Genomic DNA, 20,395 nt, shown 5'->3' with positions numbered 1-20,395 from the left:
AATGATTTAGATGAAGGAATTGAATGTAATATCTCCAAGTTTGCAGATGACACTAAGCTGGGTGGCAGTGTGAGCTGTGAGGAGGATGCTAAGAGGCTACAGGGTGACTTGGACAGGTTAGGTGAATGGGCAAATGCATGGCAGATGCAGTATAATGTGGATAAATGTGAGGTTATGTACTTTGATGGCAAAAACAGGAAGGCAGAATACTATCTGAATGGTGACAGATTAGGAAAAGGGGAGGTGCAACGCGACCTGGGTGTCATGGTACATCAGTCATTGAAAGTTGGCATGCAGGTACAGCAGGCGGTGAAGAAGGCAAATAGCATGTTGGCCTTCATAGCGAGCGGAATTGGGTATAGGAGCAGGGAGTTCTTACTGCAGTTGCACAAGGCCTTGTTGAGGTCACACCTTGAATATTGTATACAGTTTTGGTCTTCTAATCTGAGGAAGGACATTCTTGCTATTGAGGGAGTGCAGATAAGGTTCACCAGACTGATTCGCGGGATGGCAGGACTGACATATGAAGAAAGACTGGATCGACTAGGCTTATATTCACTGGAATTAAGAAGAATGAGAGAGGATCTCATAGAAACATATAAAATCCTGATGGGATTGTTAGATTCAGGAAGAATGATCCCTATGTTGGAGAAGTCCAGAACCAGGGGTCACATTCTAAAGATAAGGGATAAGCCATTCAGGACCGAGATGAGGAAAACTTCTTCACTCAGAGAATTGTGAACCTGTGGAATTCTCTACCACAGAAAGTTGTTGAGGCCAGTTTGTTAAATATATTCAAAAGGGAGTTAGATGTGGCCCTTACGGCTAAAGGGATCAAGGGGTATGGAGAGAAAGCAGGAATGGGGTACTGAAGTTGCATGATCAGCCATGATCATATTGAATGGTGGTGCAGGCTCAAAGGGCCGAATGGCCTACTCCTGCACCTATTTTCTATGTTTCTATGTTTCTATGCCCGGGCAGTCGCGATGGCCTTTCTCAAGTCCAGCATCTCTTCGGCCAATAACTTCTGGAGAATCACATCATGGTTGATGCCTATCACGAAGAAATCTCGCAACATGTCTTCCAACATGTTCCCGAACTTACACGGCTCAGCAAGGATCCCGACACATCCTGGCCCTCAGCATGAGCATGCGTGTAGAAGCGATAGCATGAGATGATGATTCCCTCTTTTGGCTTAAGATGATCACACACCAAAGCACACAAATCCTCGTACTCTTTGTCCGTTGGACGTAAAGGCAAGAGAAGGTTCTACATGAGGCCATAAATTTTCGGACCACAAACGGTGAGGAAAACCGCCCTGCGCCAAACTGCGTCAGCCTCTCCGTCCATTTTGTTGGCCACAAAATACAGATCCAGGCGGTTGATAAAATCCATCTAATCCTCGCCCTCCACGAATCTCTCCAGAATTCTAAAAGTGCCCATTATACATGCGAAGGTTCTTAATTTACCTCATCGCCAAATGTAATGACTCAAGAGTCTTGTTACTGTAAACTGCCTCAGGTGTAAACCTGATCCAACTTTATTTGCACCCAAATTACCCACATGTCATAGTACCATGCTTATATACCAGTGACCACGCACACGTGCATACAGCCCGATGACCTCCGACAGTGGCGCCTTCTAGTGTTCGGTGACCCCAAGCATTAATATATTCCAGGTGTGGCCTCGCCAATACCCTGTATAACTGTAGCAAGACGTCCCTGCTTTTATATTCCATCCCCTTTGCAATAAAGGCCAAGATTCCATTGGCCTTCCTGATCATTTGCTGTACCTGCATACTAACCTTTTGTGTTTCATGCACAAGTACCCCCAGGTCCCGCTGTACTGCAGCACTTTGCAATTTTTCTCCATTTAAATAATAACTTGCTCTTTGATTCTTTCCGCCAAAGTGCGTGATCTCACACTTTCCGACATTATACTCCATCTGCCAAATTGGATACAGGGCAGGAAGCAGTTCAATGACCTAACCTGTTCAGGAAAAGTGAGTGCATTTGATGATTCAGCTGCATCCTGTGCTTTAAGCCTGCCCCGTTCACTCTGTCTTGCCAAGCATTCTCCATCCCATCACTTCCCACACACACCCAACCTTCAGCAGCACCCAGCTTCACTTTCGATGCACTTTATCGCCGCCCCATTTATCCAACCATCGCTGCCACTCACCCCAATCCTGTCTCATAGTCACCCTCACCCTCACTGCATCCAGCAGGTGAAGGCCTTGCCTTCACTCACTCACAGCTCTGGTTTTGGCTCCTTGTAGGAGAAGAGAGCACAACACTCGAGGGAGAGGGAGAGGACTGGAGCTGGGCTGCCACAAATAGCACCGCTCAATGTGCACGGTGCCCTGGAGAGAATTGGCATGTCTGCGTCTCTTTGTCAGAGATGGAGGGACAGAGAGTTCGCAGACTGCTGCTGACAGAACTATGAGAAGACCAAGTATGGTGATTGACAAAAATGTGACTTTGACCCATACAGTTTTGGTTTCCATATTTACGAAAGGGTATACTTGCTTTGGAAGCAGTTCAGAGAAGGTTCACTAGGTTGATTCCGGGGATGAGGGGGTTGACTTATCAGGAAAGGTTTAATAGGTTGGGTCTCTACTCATTGGAATTCAAAAGAATGAGAGGTGATCTTATCGAAACATATAAGATTATGAGGGGGCTTGATAAGGTGGACGCAGAGAGGATGTTTCCACTGATGGGGGAGACTAGAACTAGAGGGCATGATCTTAGAATAAGGGGCCGCCCATTTAAAACAGAGATGAGGAGAAATTTCTTCTCTCAGAGGGTTGTAAATCTGTGGAATTCGCTGCCTCAGAGAGCTGTGGAAGCTGGGACATTGAATAAATTTAAGACAGAAATAGACAGTTTCTTAAACGATAAGGGAATAAGAGGTTATGGGGAGCGGGCAGGGAAGTGGACCTGAGTCCATGATCAGATCAGCCATGATCAGATTAAATGGCGGAGCAGCTCAAGGGGCCATATGGCCTACTCCTGTTCCTATTTCTTATGTTCTTATGTTCGTATATCGCTTTCTTTTGTCTTCCACGGCCTGGAACATGTTGCTGGGCGTACATGAGGACGATTCCGCACAGCAACTCATTCCTTCTGAGGGTGCACCGTCACAAGATGTACAGCCGCGCACCAGCTCAGGTAATCGCGCCTTGGTGGGATTTTCACCTGGTGACTCACACCTCGCAAGTGAGCACGAGCAGACACTGGTGGCAGGGGCAGCAGTGGAGGGTCCGCATTGGAGCGGGGGTGGGGCGGGGTGCGGGGGAACGGGGTCGGGGCGAATCCTTTCCAAGCTCTGCTCAGCTGGACACAGACACTGAGAATGGTCGCGGTGCATCAACACCTTCACCGGGTACTGACAGATGCACACTCTCCACAATAGCGGAGAGGATGGAGGAGTCTGACTTGATCGCTAGTGGATTGGTGGAGCAGGGAATTGGGAGAATGTCTGCCACGGAGAGAGTGGCCGCCTCCACGGAGCTTCAAGGACGGCTCTCGAATGAGTCCATGCAGGCTATAACCACTGCTTGACAGACATTGGATGCCAACATGTCTGACGTCTTAAACAGTGATGTGGCTCTGGCCCAGGAGAGGGATGATGGTGAAAGTGGGAACTCCACTCAATGGGTGGCTATTTGGTCAGAAGCTCATTTCAAGGTCAAATATGACACGAAGGTTGCTAACAGTGTGGTTCAGCCTCAGAGAGATGTTAGGGAGAGGCATGGAGTGGGTGGCTACGGAATGGAATTTATTAAGTTGAGGACTGAAAAAAATGGCTTCGGTCTTCCCCAAATTTAGCTGGAGGAAATTTTTGCTCATCCAGAACTGATTACCGGACAAGCAGTTGGACAATTTAGAGACCGTGGCAGTGGGGGGTGGGGGGGTGGTCGAGAGAAGTGGTGGTGAGATAGAGCTGTGTGTTGTCAGCGTACATGTGGGAACGGACGCTGTGTTTTGGGATGATGTCACCAAGGGGCAACATGTAGATGAGAAATAGGAGGGGGCCAAGGATAGATCCTTGGGGGACACCAGAGGTCACAGTATCCCAGGCAGGAATGTAAGTGGCTGTTTTGGGGTCGGGTGCCCCATCTTCATCCTCCTTCTCCTCCTCCGAAGGTGAGTGATGAGCACATTTTTCATCCTCCACCTGCAAACCTCCCTACTGTGTCCCCCTTCTGTGGCCCCCCTCCTGTGCTCCCTCCTGTGCCCCCTCCTGTGGCCCCCTCCTGTGCTTCCCTCCTGTGCTCCCTCCTGTGCCCCCCTCCTGTGCCCCCCTCCTGTGCCCCTCTCCCCTGTGCCCCCTTCCTGTGCCCTCTCCTCTGTGCCCCCCTCCTGTGCCTCTCCGTGCCCCTCTCCCCTGTGCCCCCCTCCTATGCCCCCTTCCTGTGCCCCCCTCTCATGCCCCTCACCCCTGTACCCCCTCCTGTGCCTTCCTCCTGTGCCCCCCCTGTGTCCCTCTCCCCTGTGCCCCCCTCCTGTGCCCCTCTCCTCTGTGCCCCCCTCCTGTGCCTCTCCGTGCCCCTCTCCCCTGTGCCCCCCTCCTATGCCCCCCTCCTGTGCCCCCACCTGTGCCCCCCTCTCGTGCCCCTCTCCCCTGTGCCCCCTTGTGTGCCCCCCTCCTGTGCCCCCATGCCCCCTCCTGTGCCCCCATGCCCCCCTCCTGTGCCCTCCCCGTGTGTCTCCCTCCCGTGCCCCCGCCATGCCCCCCTCGCGTGCCCCCTCCTGTGCCCCCCTCCCGTGCCCCCTCCTGTGCCCCCCTCCTGTGCCCCCCTCCCGTGCCCCCCTCCCGTGCCCCCCTCCTGTGCCCCCCCTCCTGTTAGCCCCCCTCATGTGCCCCCCTCCTGTGCCCCCCCTCCTGTTAGCCCCCCTCCCGTGCCCCCCTCCTGTGCCCCCCTCCCATGCCCCCCTCCTGTGCCCCCCCTCCTGTGCCCCCCCTCCTGTTAGCCCCCCTCCCGTGCCCCCATCCTGTGCCCCCCTCCCGTGCCCCCTCTCCTGTGCCCCCCCCTCCCGTGCCCCCCTCCTGTGCACGTGCTGGTCCCACCACATCATTGCTGCCGTGGATGGTGATGGTCTTCCTCTTCTGATGTGCTGCCAAACATATCCAACACACCTCCCATCCTGATCTTTTCAAACGGAAAGACTCCAAGGCTAAATGACAGCTGTTTACACACACCCGCTCTCTGCCAGGCACTTGCCAGGGGGAACTGGGACACCAGCTGCAATAAGTGAGCTTTTATTCAGATGGGACAATCGGAAGTTTAAATACCCACCTGCTCAAAGTGGCCCTTGATTGCCCTGCCGGGTTCCCGAGCCCTGGGAAACCTGTCTTGCTGAAGTAAAATTTGGAACCAAATTAAAATTAAATTAAAAATAACTCATTAAGGTCGCCTAAGGACGTTAATTGCACCAATAAGAACCTGCCCCAATCCAATTGGGATTTCCCCGACTTCTACGCGTAGGTTTTTCGGTGGCATCCAAATGCACCTCCGTTAAACCCGGCACATTAGAATCAGGTTGCACTCCAGCTTTAAAAATCAATCATTTTTACCCCCCCCAACCCACTCCCAACACATCATTCTTGGGGGTTCAATTCCCCCTCTGGGTGCGGGACTTTACTGTGTAGCTTGGCATTGCTGCTGTGCTAAGTGGCACAGACCTACAATGCCAAAGCTGGGCATCCATGTGGCAATGTGGGCTACCTGCAGAATCAGGATTGTATAACCACTGCAATCTGTAACTCAAGGCCTGGCACATCCCTCATTCCTCAATCACCATCATGCAAGGAGACCAATCCTGCTTCAAAGGGGAGGATAGAAAGGCATGCCAAGGACAGCACCGGGCATGACCTAGAATGAGATACTGACCGAGAGAAGCTACAACACAGTGCTGCATGCACGCTAAGCACCAAACGCAGCAGGGCTGTAGATAGAGAAAAGTGGTCCCACGCAAATGGATCTGAGCAAAGCTCTGTAGCCGTGTAGCTACATCCAGTCAAGAATCGTGGCAACTAACAGGAGGAGGAGGCACATAAACATCTCCAACCTCAACCAAAATGCAACGTAGCACCTGAGTGCAAGAGGCAAAGTTGAAATATTGGCCAACATTTTCAGCCAAAAGTGCCAAGTGGACAATCCTACTTGGCCTGCTCTAGAGATTCCCATTATCGTAGATGCCAATGTTCAACGAATTTATGTGATATTAAGAAGTATTAAAAAAAAATATAGCGCCTTTCATGACATCAAGACATCCCAAAGCATTTTATAGCCAACAAAGTATTTTTTGAAGTGTAGTCACTGTTGTAATGTGGGACATGCGGCAGCCAATTTGCGCACAGCAAGCTCCCACGAACAGTAATGTGATAATGACCAGGTCATCTGCTCTGATGATGCTGGTTGAGGGATAAATATTGGCCAGGACACCGGGGATAACTTGTTCAAAATAGTGCCATGGGATCTTTTACGTTCACCTGAGAGAGCAGACGGGGCCTCGGTTTAACATCTCATCGGAAAGACGGCACCTCCGACAGTGCAGCGCTCCCTCAGCACTGCACTGGGAGTGTCAGCCTAGGTTTGTGTGCTTGAGTTTCTGGGGTGGGACTTGAACCTACAACCTTCCGACTCAGATGTGAAAGTGCTGTAGCTTAGGTCACTGAATACAGCAAAGCTTGGTGCATTGACAACATCCCAGTCGTAGTGTTGCAGACTTGTGGATGAGAACTAACCACTCCCCGAGCCATGCTGCTTCAATACCGCAATGACACAGCTACCCAAAAATGTGGAAGATTACCTAGGTATGTTCACCACAAAGAAAAGGATAAATTTAAGCTGGCCGATTAATGCTCTATCAGCCTGCTCCTAATCATCAGCAGAGCGATGAAAGGAGTCTTCAATAGCGCCATCAAGTCTCATCTACTCACCAAATCCTCCTCACCGACATTGTGTTTGGGTTCCACCAGAACCATTTGTTTGCAGATCTCGTCACGGCCTTGATCCAGTCATAGGCACTAAAACCGCACGCCAGAGGAAAGGTGTGAGCAGCTGCCTTCATACTCGACTGAACATCCCACCCCAGGGACTTGAGCACATAAATCCAGGCTGACACACCAGCGCAGTGCTGGAGGAGTGCTGCACTGTCAGAGGAGCCGTCTTTCGGATGAGACGTCTGCCCTTTCAGATGGATGTAAAAGATCCCGTTGCACTATTTCGAAGAAGAACAGGGGGAGTTATTCCCTGGCCAATATTTATCCCTTAAACAGCATAACCAAAACAGATGTTCTGGTCAGTATCACAATGCTGTTTGTGGGAGTTTGCAATGCGCAAATTGTCTGCCGCGTTTTCGACCTTCCAAAGATGACTACACTTCAAAAGTACTCCAGTGGCTGTAAAGCGTGTGGAGACGTCAGTGGTCGTGAAAGGCGCTATATAAATGCAAGTCTTTCTTTTCTTTAACATATTATCAAGGAAACCGAGTGAAACTGACTTCAGTGGGAATGAAAGGGAACCACTCCAGCGGCTGGAGTCACAGTTGACACAATGGAAGATGGTTGTGGTTGTTGGAGGCCAATCGTCACAGCCCCAGGACATCGCTGCAGGAGTTCCTCAGGGCAGTGTCCTCGGCCCAACCATCTTCAGCTGCTTCATTAATACCACCCCCCCCCCTTCATCATAAGATCAGGCGAGGGACTGGTCGCTGCTGATTACAGTGTTCAGCTCCATTCACAACTCCTCCAATGATGAAGATGCTCATGTAAGCCGAGAACAAGGCCGGGATAACGTCCAGGCTGCCAAGTGACCGGTAACATTCACAGCACAGAAGTACTGGGCAATGACCACCTTCAACGTTAATTTCACCACCACCATCGAGTCCCCCTCTCCACCAACAACATCATCATCATAGGCAGTCCCTCGAAATCGAGGAATGCTTGCTTCCATTCTAAAAACGAGTTCTTAGGTGACTGAATAGTCCAATATGGGAATAACATTCTGTCACAGGTGGGACAGATAGTCATTGAAGGAAACCTAGAAACATAGAAACATAGAAACATGGAAAATAGGTGCAGGAGTAGGCCATTCGGCCCTTCGAGCCTGCACCACCATTCAATAAGATCATGGCTGATCATTCACCTCAGTACCCCTTTCCTGCTTTCTCTCCATACCCCTTGATCCCTTTAGCCGTAAGGGCCATATCTAACTCCCTCTTGAATATATCCAATGAACTGGCATCAACAACTCCCTGCGGCAGGGAATTCCACAGGTTAACAACTCTCTGAGTGAAGAAGTTTATCCTCATCTCGGTCCTAAATGGCTTACCCCTTATCCTTAGATTATGTCCCCTGATTCTGGACTTCCCCAACATCGGGAACATTCTTCCTGCATCTAACCTGTCCAGTCCCATCAGAATTTTATGTGTTTCTATGAGATCCCCTCTCATCCTTCTAAACTCCAGTGAATACAGGCCCAGTCGATCCAGTCTCTCCTCATAGTCAGTCCTGCCATCCTGGGAATCAGCCTGGTGAACCTTCGCTGCACTCCCTCAATAGCAAGAACGTCCTTCCTCAGATTAGGAGACCAAAACTGAACACAATATTCTCGGTGAGGCCTCACTAAGGCCCTGTACAACTGCAATAAGACCTCCCTGCTCCTATACTCAAATCCCCTAGCTATGAAGGCCAACATACCATTTGCCTTCTTCACCGCCTGCTGTACCTGCATGCCAACTTTCAATGACTGATGTACCATGACACCCAGGTCTCGTTGCACCTCCCCTTTTCCTAATCTGCTGCCATTCAGATCATATTCTGCCTTCATGTTTTTGCCACCAAAGTGGATAACCTCACATTTATCCAAGGAAAGGGTGGGTGGGACTGGTTTGCCGCATGCTCCTTCTGCTGTCTGCATGCTCTCGGCGATGAGTCTCAAGGTGCTCGGCGCCCTCCCGGACGTACTTTCTCCACTTAGGGCAGTCTTTGGCCAAGGACTCCCAGGTTTCGATGGGGATGTGGCACTTTATCAAGGAAGCTTTGAGGGTGTCCTTGAAACATTTCCTCTGCCCACCTGTGGCTCGCCTGCCGTGTAGGAGTTCCGAGTAGAACGCTTGCTTTGGGAGTCTTGTGTCAGGCATGCAAACAATGTGGCCCGCCCAGCAGAGCTGTCGAATGTGGTCAGTGCTTCGATGCTGGGGATGTTGGCCTGGTCGAGGACGCTAACGTTGGTGCGCCTGTCCTCCCAGGGGATTTGCAGGATCTTGCGGAGACATCGTTGGTGGTATTTCTCCAGCGACTTGAGGTGTCTTATGTACATGGTCCATGTCTCTGAGCCGTACAGGAGGACGGGTATTACTACAGCCCTGTAGACCATGAGCTTGGTGGCAGATTTGAGGGCCTCGTCTTCAAACGTTCTTTTCCTCAGGCGGCTGAAGGCTGCACTGGCGCACTGGAGGTGGTGTTGAATCTCGTCGTCAATGTCTGCTCTTATTGATAAGAGGCTCCCGAGATATGGGAAATATTGTCCAGGGCCACGTCATGGATCTTGATGACTGGGGGGCAGTGCTGTGCAACGGGCACACGTTGGTGGAGGACCTTTGTGTTATGCCTAAAATGTACTTATGAATGACTCCACAAGGCAATGTGTTGTACTTGAACTGTAGTAACCTTGGTCCTGTATTCCAAACTCCAGAGTGCTGTGCAAGCATGGTGTGCAGCCTTTTATACAGGGCCCTGCCACCAGGGCAGGAAAGCCCCAGTCTCCACCAGTTGCACCCTCTAGTGGTGCCAGCATGTATGTACACAGTGTGAACCTTATTGCTCATACTTCAGGTAAACAAGTCTCCATCTTATACAATCTCACAGTGACTACAGCTAGAGTACATCCATAGTCAGCATATACAACACTTTGCCTTATGGATGTTTAGCGTAAGGCCCATGCTTTCATACACCTCGGTAAATACATTGACTTTGACTTGGAGTTCAGCCTCTGTATGTGCACAGACGCAGGCATCATCCGCGTACTGTAGCTCGATGACAGAGGTTGAGGGTGGTCTTGCACCTGGCCTGGAGACGGCGAAGGTTGAACAGGTTCCCAGTCGCAGTGTTTTATACAGTTCAAGCATAACCCCCTGCTCTTATTTTCTATGCCCAAGCTAATAAAGGCAAGTATTCCATATGCTTTCTTAACCACCTTATCTACCTGGCCTGCTACCTTCATGGATCTGTGAATCTGCACTCCAAGGTCCCTTTGTTCCTCTGCACTTCTCAGTATCCTACCATTTAATGCGTATTCCCTTGCCTTGTTAGCCCTCCCCAAATGCATTACCTCACACTTCTCTGGATTGAATTCCATTTGCCACTGTTCTGCCCACCTGACCAGTTCATTGATATCTTCCTGCAGTCTACAGCTTTCTTCTTCATTATCATCTGCAAACTTCTTAATCATACCCGCTATATTCAAGTCTAGATCATTGATATATACCACAAAAAGCAAGGGACCCAGTACTGAGCCCTGCACTGGAAATATCCTTCCAGTCACAAAAACATCCATCAGCCCTTACCCTTTGCTTCCGGCCTCTGAGCCAATGTTGGATCCAACTTGCCATGTTGCCCTGGATCCCAGGGGCTTTTACTTTCGTACACCAGTCTGCCATGTGGGACCTTATCCAAAGCTTTGCTAAAATCCATTAACACTACATCATAAGCATTTACTCATTGACCCTCCTGATTACCTCCTCAAAAAATTCAATCAAGTTAGTCAGACATGGCCTTCCCTTAACAAATCCATGCTGACTGTCTTTGATTAATCTGTGTCTTTCTAAATGGTGTTTAGAAATGGCATCTAGAGGGGCTTCTCTGGTGGCTGCAGAATGGGAGGTGGATGGGTGTTGTGATGCAGTCAAGCATTCTTGAGATACATGTGATAGTTAGGAGCACGTAAGAAATAGGGGTAGGAGTAGGTCACTCGGAGAAGGCTTGAACAGCCAAATGCTCCTATTTCTTATGGTCCTATGTTCTTAGGCCTGAGGGGGCCTGAGAGTAGACTGCAGCAGCTCAGTGACTGCCGAGGCTGTCTGGAACCAGGATAGGCATTGGTGAAGATTCAGACGTTCCGTCACCCCGAGAGGCGGAAACATGTTCCTGTATCATCACGCAACTGCTCCTGGCTCAGCACCATTGGAGCAGGCCGGGGAGCAGAAGGAGCAGATTGGCGGCCTAGCCCAGCAGGCTGCGTGGCCCCCGGCCTGTGAGCACCATCGGAGCAGGCCGGGGAGCGGAAGGAGCAGTGTGGCGGCGTACCACTCCAGGCATCAGCACGTGCTGGAGCAGGAGAGCAACGTTAGTGAAGAGGGACGTCACCAAGGTCCAGGTCGCTGATTGGAACGTGGGCAGATACAGCAGGAGTGGCGAGGTTGGGGCGAAGGAGCGGCGAGAGACTGTAGAGGGATATGACCGGTGCCCAGGAGAGGCACGAGTTCAGGGCCCAGAAGAGGCGAGTGCCCAGGGGCAGCACGAGCCAGCCCACACTGCGATATGTGTGCGCACTAGGTCCGTGCAGCAGAGCTGGTCTCCAGTCGCCTTGGTTAATCCTTGCCACTGGACCAAGGCCTAGCTGTCAAGCCCGTGTGGTGGCGGGTGTGCAACGGCCACCCCACGTTAAAAAAATCCACACACAGGCATCTGCCACCCTTCAAGATTCAGTTCAGGATCTGGAATATTAGGTCCTTCATTGAAACACCTTTTTGGCATGGAAGCAAGTCATCCTCGACTCGAGGGACTGCCTATGGCTCCCAGTGATCTGCGGGAGAGCAGATTGTCGGAGATCTGTCGATCAACAGAAGCCCCCTGTCCAGGCAGCTGTTCCCCCATCAGAAGGGCCGAAGATCTCACTGCTGCTCATTTGCTCTACCCCTCCATTCCCGAGTCGGAGAATCTGGAGCGCCTGGATGAAGTCATGCTGCCTGCTGCTTTAGAAAAATGCTTTCCCCTAACTATCATTGAAAAGTGCATTTCTCCCTGGGTCATCAGCTCGTGGTCACACTGACGGAATTCTAGCCACCCCGATTCGCAAGCTGCCCAGAGCAAACATCAACCTCTTGGCATTTGAAAAACATCAACCTATCACTGTGGTTTCAAGTGGTTTCTTTCCATTAAATATACATGTAAGTCATATTTTTATATCCTTTATGACTGGAACAACAATTTCTCAGTAGCAAAGAATGTCTGTGTACAGCCATTGGCAACAGTTCCCATTACTCATTCAACCACAATGCTACAAGGCACATGGCTCAAAGTGAGAAGCACTAAAGAAAATCTTTCAATGCATTTTTAATTCCAGATAGGATAAAAACATAAATGTGTGGAACGGCACAAGAGTAGAGCATTGAGGTAGCACACTTTAGCTAGTCAAAAGACATTAAAAAATTATTGTTTCAATAATTAACTGCCAGCGTCAAACTTAAGTTTCTTTTATTCCTGGGATGTGCGCGTCGCTGGCAAACCAGCATTTGTTGCCCATCCCTAATTGCCCTTGAGAAGGTGATGGTGAGCCGCCTTCTTGAACCACCCATGCTTGACCTGAAGCCATGAGACTTCATGGGGTCTGGAGTCAATGTTGAGGACTCCCAGGGGCACTCCCTCCCGACTGTATACCACTATTCCGCCACCTTTGGTGGGTCTGTCCTGCCAGTGGGACAGGACATAACCAGGGATAGTGATGGAGGAGTCTGGGACATTGGCTGAAAGGTATGGTTCTGTGAGTATGACTATGTCAGCCAGTTGTTTGACTCGTCTGTGGGACAGCTCTCCCAATGGCACAAGTCCCCAGATGTTGGTGAGAAGGACTTTGCAGGTTCGACTGGGCTGGTCATGTCGGAAGTTGGTGCCGAGGTCAATGCCGGGTGGTCCGTCCGGTTTTATTCCTTTTATTGTTTTTCCTAGCGGTTTGATACAACTGCCAGGCCATTTCAGAGGGCAAGTAAGAGTCAACCACTTTGGAGCCACATATAGGCCAGACCGGGTGAAGGCAGCAGATTTGCTTTCCTGAACGACAATTCGGTAGTTTCATAGGGCTCAAATTTCCCCAGGAGTTGCCCCGCTTTTTTTGGAGCAAGTAGCTTTTTTTGGAGTAACTTAAAAATCTCACATTTCCCCATTTAACTTGCTCCAGTGTAAGTTAGTTAGTTAGGTTCTTTTTAGTTTTTTTTTTCTCCAAAAGGGGGTGTGACCAGCCACTTACACCTCTTCTGGCCATAGAAGCAAATTTGGTCAGCTGAAACTTACTCCAAACTAACTTAGGCCAGTGTATGTGGCCACTTTTGTAGGCACAGAAAAACCTTACCAACATTTAAGAAATCAGCACAGGTAGCCAGAGATAGGAGTGGGGTGGGGTGGGGTGGGGGTGGGGGGTGGGGAGAGGTGAGTTGGAGGATTCTAAAGCACTAAAGACCTGCACAACATCAGCACAACATCAAAACAACTTCAGCACAACATCTTCACGACATCATCAAAAATAAATGAAAGATAAATCAGCTACTGAAAATAGAGCAGTCCTGCCTTGCCGACTGCAGTACGCACCGGCTAGTCCTTCGGCCAGGGCTAGGGGCGGCAGGCACACATGTCTGTAGGGGTGAGGGATGGGTTTTTTTTACAGTTGTTCCTATGGTTCAGCGTGAATGCAAAAAATCTTTTATTGGAAAGTTTACAATGCACTTCAACAACAACAACAACAACAACAACAACAACAACAACAACAACAACAACAACAACAACAACAACAACAACAACAACAACAACAACAACAACAACAACAACAACAACAACAACAACAACAACAAAGAAAGGCTGCACCTATCTCTCACCCACATCTCGGGGAATGTGCACTTCCTCATAGTGTCGGTGATGGTGGTGGTGAGGGGGGGGCGGAGGCGGGTTGGGTACCCGGCTTGGGTCTCAACAGAGGCTGGTGCGTGGATTGAAGTGGGAGTGGCATTTGATTGTCAGGCCTGTGTGCCCTTATTGCAGCAGCTAGCTCCCTCATGGCCTCTGCCATCATTTGCACTCCCTCTGACATGCCCACCCTCAGTTCCCATCTCAGTGCTGATATTTCTCCCGAAAGTATCGCTACCTCATCACGCACCCCACTGACGGTGGCCACGAGTGATCGGGTAATGGCATTGGTCTCCTCACCCAATGACAGAACCTGATGTACATCTGATGAAGGCTGCTTCTCAGGAGAGACTGGTCGGCTTCTCCTTCCCCTCACCATGGGTCCAATGTGAGATGCAGGCTTGGACGGTGGGGCCCTGGGTATTCCAACCAACGCCACTGGGACCCACAACCTCGGAAGGTGTGAAACCATGGAATGTTGCCGAGGAGCTCATGGAGGTTTCTGGCAGTGTACCATGGACTGATCCATATCACGTTCAGCATTCTCCCGTGACCACAGATCCATGGACCCCTCCTCCCCCCACCCGCCTTGGTCTGGAGCGGACACATCTGGATCTTCTTGTTGATCTTCAGGATGTTCAGGATTATCTTCTTCTTCTGCAAAATACAACAGAACAGTCAAATGGTTAGCAGCACAGGAGGGGGCAGGATGGGTGGAATGAGTAGTCTCACCCGTATCAGGCTAGTCAGCAGGCTGATTTGAAGGGCGACGATGCATTTTAATGACTCACCCTCGTGTGTGGGTCCAGCTTGTGCAGAGCTGATTCTTTTTCTGCCGGTGCAACTCAGCAAGGCAGCAACCCTCTGTTCCAGTGGTGATAGTTGGTGCAGATTTGGCAGCCCTCCTAGTTCTCTCCCTTTTGATGTGGGCCAATTTCTTCTGCAAAGATGAAAATATAATTTTTGCCACATGGTGAGCTTCTGACGGATGAGACAGAAACAGATGATCACAGTAACAATTGCAATTCCATTTAAAACTCAAGATATTAATTACACTCACTACTTGACCAACGTCCTGCCATTTCTTTTTACACTGGCTTCCAGATCTTGCGGAATTCACCCCTGCGGAGAATTCTTCTGCAACTAGGTTCCAGCGTCTCCTCATTTCTTTGGGTGGAACTTTTGTGGGACCACTCTTACTGATATCCAGCTCCTGCCATCTGTCCTCAATGACAGTGACTATTTTCTCCACGTCCTCATGCAAGAAGTTCTTCGTCCTTGTTGCACGCTCTTGCGTCATTGGTGTATCGGATTTACACTCAGGTGATCTTGAAAACACACAGTTCTCACCCTGCATGCATCTATGCAGCACTCCTTTCCACTCCCTCAGCCACCCAGAAATCACAATTCACGCCCTACCTTCTAATATGGCCCACTGCCAATGCTGCTGAGGCACTGAGGACGCTCTCCCTTTAAATGGCTGATTGCCAAGGTTCTTGCCCCATTGCGCATGCGCGCGCACACAAACGGTCATGCGTCCCTCACTCAAAGACACACTGGGCCCAAGCCCCGCCCCCTGCCGGCTGCGCTGAACAAGCGCAGCCGAAGCTCCGCCCCCGCAGGTTTCTCAGCACCACGCCACGGGCCCACAGGGATCCAGGAATGGCCAAATTATCCCGGTAAGTTTTCGGCGCGTTTTTTCCCCCACGAAGTCGCGCACCACATCTAACTATGCCGCTCTAAGCGGCTGGGGAAATTTGGGGCCACAGTCACTGTTGTAAACGGCTGTCTTGCTCTTTTTTGCTTTGTTGCTTTTAACGTCGAATTACCCACACACACTCAGTTGTAGTAAAGGCAGGATCGGGTCTTGTATTTAAACATTCATACTAAACAAACCAAGTATGAAAGTTACTGAGAACACTTCACAAAGGCAGCTTGCTTCGATTTCTGTGGCTGCTTGAGACACACATGTTTCAAGATTCCAGTGTCTCTACAGTCCATGAGAGTCTGTGTGACCAAAGCCAGTTCCATCTTTTACATCGAAAAAGCCTTTGAACTCTTATTCTTTGCATTTAGACAATCATGACTAACTGCTTTCTGAATCGTTTAACATACATAGAAACATAGAAACGTAGAAAATAGGTGCAGGAGTAGGCCATTCGGCCCTTTGAGCCTGCACCATCATTCAATAAGATCATGGCTGATCATTCACCTCAGTATCCCTTTCCTGCTTTCTCTCCATACCTCTTGATCCCATTAGCAGTAAGGGCCATATCTAACTCCCTCTTGAATATATCCAATGAACTGGCATCAACAACTCTCTGCGGTAGAGAATTCCACAGGTTAACAACTCTCGAAGTATAATGTGGATAAATGTGAGGTTATCCACTTTGGTGGTAAAAACAGAGAGACAGACTATTATCTGAATGGTGACAGATTAGGAAAAGGGAAGGTGCAACGAGACCTGGGTGTCATGGTACATCAGTCATTGAAGGTTGGCATGCAGGTACAGCAGGCGGTTAAGAAAGCAAATGGCATGTTGGCCTTCATAGCGAGGGGATTTGAGTACAGGGGCAGGGAGGTGTTGCTACAGTTGTACAGGGCCTTGGTGAGGCCACACCTGGAGTATTGTGTACAGTTTTGGTCTCCTAACTTGAGGAAGGACATTCTTGCTATTGAGGGAGTGCAGCGAAGATTCACCAGACTGATTCCCGGGATGGTGGGACTGACCTATCAAGAAAGACTGGATCAACTGGGCTTGTATTCACTGGAGTTCAGAAGAGTGAGAGGGGACCTCATAGAAACGTTTAAAATTCTGACGGGTTTGGACAGGTTGGATGCAGGAAGAATGTTCCCAATGTTGGGGAAGTCCAGAACCAGGGGTCACAGTCTAAGGATAAGGGGTAAGCCATTTAGGACCGAGATAAGGAGAAACTTCTTCACCCAGAGAGTGGTGAACCTGTGGAATTCTCTACCACAGGAAGTAGTTGAGGCCAATTCACTAAATATATTCAAAAGGGAGTTAGATGAAGTCCTTACTACTCGGGGGATCAAGGGGTATGGCGTGAAAGCAGGAAGTGGGTACTGAAGTTTCATGTTCAGCCATGAACTCATTGAATGGCGGTGCAGGCTAGAAGGGCTGAATGGCCTGCTCCTGCACCTATTTTCTATGTTTCTATGTTTCTATGTTTCTCTGAGTGAAGAAGTTTCTCCTCATCTCGGTCCTAAATGGCTTATCTCTTATCCTTAGACTGTGACCCCTGGTTCTGGACTTCCCCAACATCGGGAACATTCTTCCTGCATCTAACCTGTCCAGTCCCGTCAGAATAATATATGTTTCTATGAGATCCCCACTCATCCTTCTAAACTCCAGTGAATACAGGCCCAGTCGATACAGTCTCTCCTCATATGTCAGTCCTGCCATCCCGGGAACCAGTCTGGTGAACCTTCGCAGCACTCCCTCAATAGCAAGAACGTCCTTCCTCAGATTAGGAGACCAAAACTGAACACAATATTCCAGGTGAGGCCTCACTAAGGTCCTGTACAACTGCAGTAAGACCTCCCTGCTCCTATACTCAAATCCCCTCGTTATGAAGGCCAACATACCATTTGCCTTCTTCACTGCCTGCTATACCTGCATGCCAACTTTCAATGACTGATGTACCATGACACTCAGGTCTCGTTGCACCTCCCCTTTTCCTAATCTGCCGTCATTCAGATAATATTCTGCCTTAGTGTTTTTGCTCCCAAAGTGGATAACCTCACATTTATCCACATTATACTGCATCTGCCTTGCATTTGCCCACTCACCTAACCTGTCCAAGTCACCTTGCAGCCTTTTAGCGTCCTCCTCACAGCTCACACCGCCACCCAGCTTAATGTCATCTGCAAACTTGGAGATATTACACTCAATTCCCTCATCCAAATCATTAATGTATATTGTAAATAGCTGGGGTCCCGGCACTGAGCCCTGCAGCACTCCACTAGTCACTGCCTGCCATTCTGAAAAGGACCTGTTTATCCCGACTCTCTGCTTCCTGTCTGCTAACCAGTTCTCTATTCACGTCAGTACATTACCCCCAATACCATGTGCTTTAATTTTGCACACCAATCTCTGGTGTGGGACCTTGTCAAAAGCCTTTTGAACGTCCAAATACACCACATCCACTGGTTCTCCCTTGTCCACTCTACCAGTTACATCCTCAAAAAATTCTAGAAGATTTGTCAAGCAGGATTTCCCTTTCATAAATCCATGCTGACTTGGACCGATCCTGTCACTGCTTTCCAAATGTGCTGCAATTTAATCTTTAATAATTGATTCCAACATTTTTCCCACTACTGATGTCAGGCTAACCGGTCTATAATTACCCGCTTTCTCTCTCCCTCCTTTCTTAAAAAGTGGTGTTACATTAGCTACCCTCCAGTCCATAGGAATCGATCCAGAGTCCATAGACTGTTGGAAAATGATCACCAATGCATCCACTATTTTTAGGGCTACTTTCTTAAATACTCTGGGATGCAGACTATCAGGCCATGGGGACTTATCGGCCTTCAATCCCATCAATTTCCCTAACACAATTTCCCGCCTAATAAGGATTTCCTTCAGTTCCTCCTTCCCACTCGACCCTCGGTCCCCTAGTATTTCCGGAAGGTTATTCGTATCTTCCTTAGTGAAGACAGAACCAAAGTATTTGTTTAACTGCTCTGCCATTTCTTTGTTCCCCATTATAAATTCACCTGAATCTGACTGCAAGGGACCTACGTTTATTTTCACTAATCTTTTTCTCTTCACATATCTATAGAAGCTTTTGCAGTCAGTTTTTTTGTTACCAGCAAGCTTCCTCTCATGCTCTATTTTCCCCCTCGTAATTAAACCCTATGTCCTCCTCTGCTGTATTACAAAATTCTCCCAGTCCTCAGGTTTGCTGCTTTTTCTGGCCAACTTATATGCCTCTTCCTTGGATTTAACACTATCCTTAATTTCCCTTGTTAGCCATGGTTCAGCCACCTTCCCCGTTTTATTTTTACTCCAGACAGGGATGCACAATTGTTGAAGTTCATCCATGTGAGCTTTAATTGTTTGCCATATTACAGACTATTATTCTCACCGTAACAAGGTACTCAACTACTTAACATTGCTTGTTTAACCTACAGATGTCATTAAATAGTAACAAAGGTACAATCAAATACTTAACATACAGAATCGTTTCCTCGCATAGTAACAAAGTTACACTCAAATACTTAAAATACAACATCATCAAATCGTTTAGTCATGAATTTCCATTATTCTCACTGTAACAAGGTACTGAAATATTTAACATCCAGACATGACCAGTCAATCATCTCACTGGCTGGAAGGCACCACATTGTCTAACAGTCTCTTTTCAATCCAAACTTCAATCTTCCTGTTTTCTTAATCCAAACTTCAGAACGTGTGCTGAAGTATAGAGTTCAGAGATGCGGAACTGTGCTCGCACAGTCACCATTACTGACAATAGTAATTCCAGAATTATTTAGCTAACTGAATTTATATTCCCCAGCTGCTATGGTGGGATTTGAACTAACGTCTTGGGATCATTAGTCCAGGCCTCTGGATTACTAGTCCACTGACGTTACCACTATGCTACTATCCCCTTAAATGGGTGGCCTTAAATCTCCAGATGGACTCAGTACAAATCAGTCTTGGTTAAAAACAAATATCCTGGCGTAGATTTTCTCTCGATCTCCTGATGTAACTTCAGTGGAGGAATAGTATAAACAGCCGATTGCATCATTGACCACACACACAAGTTGCCATTAGGGCACCCGAACACCAAGCCAGCAACGTTCCTCAATAGAAAATGCTACCATCATCATTATCATAGGCAGTCCCTCGGAATCAAGGAAGACTTGCTTCCACTCTTAAAGTGAGTCCTTAGGTGGCTGAACAGTCCAATATGGGAACCACAGTCCCTGTCACAGGTGGGATAGATAGTGGTTGAGGGAAGGGGTGGGTGGGACTGGTTTGCTGCACACTCCTTCCGCTGCCTGCGCTTGATTTCTGCATGCTCTCGGCGATGAGACTCGAGGTGCTCAGCACCCTCCCGAATGCACTTCCTCCACTTAGGGCGGTCTTTGGCCAGGGACTCGCAGGTGTCGGTGGGGATGTTACACTTTATCAGGGAGGCTTTGAAGGTGTCCTTGTAACGTTTCCGCTGCCCACCTTTGGCTCGTTTGCTGTGAAGGAGTTCCGAGTAGAGCGCTTGCTTTGGGAGTCTCGTGTCTGGCATGTGAACGATGTGGCCTGCCCAGCGGAGCTGATCAAGTGTGATCAAATGGCTTAGCACGCCATTAATGCCCAGCTTGTGACCGATCACAGAGACAGGAACATGCAAGTCTATGCAAGATACCCAAGAGGCCGTCACAACACATTTATCCTGCGCCTGTCTACCAGCCCCCTCAATTTTCAACCATCCCAGGATCGAGGCACGATGGCTGCTGGGAGACAAGG

Source organism: Pristiophorus japonicus, chromosome 9 (genome assembly GCF_044704955.1).
Source record: "Pristiophorus japonicus isolate sPriJap1 chromosome 9, sPriJap1.hap1, whole genome shotgun sequence".
NCBI lineage: Eukaryota > Metazoa > Chordata > Chondrichthyes > Pristiophoridae > Pristiophorus > Pristiophorus japonicus.
Note: the sequence above shows the minus strand (reverse complement) of the source record.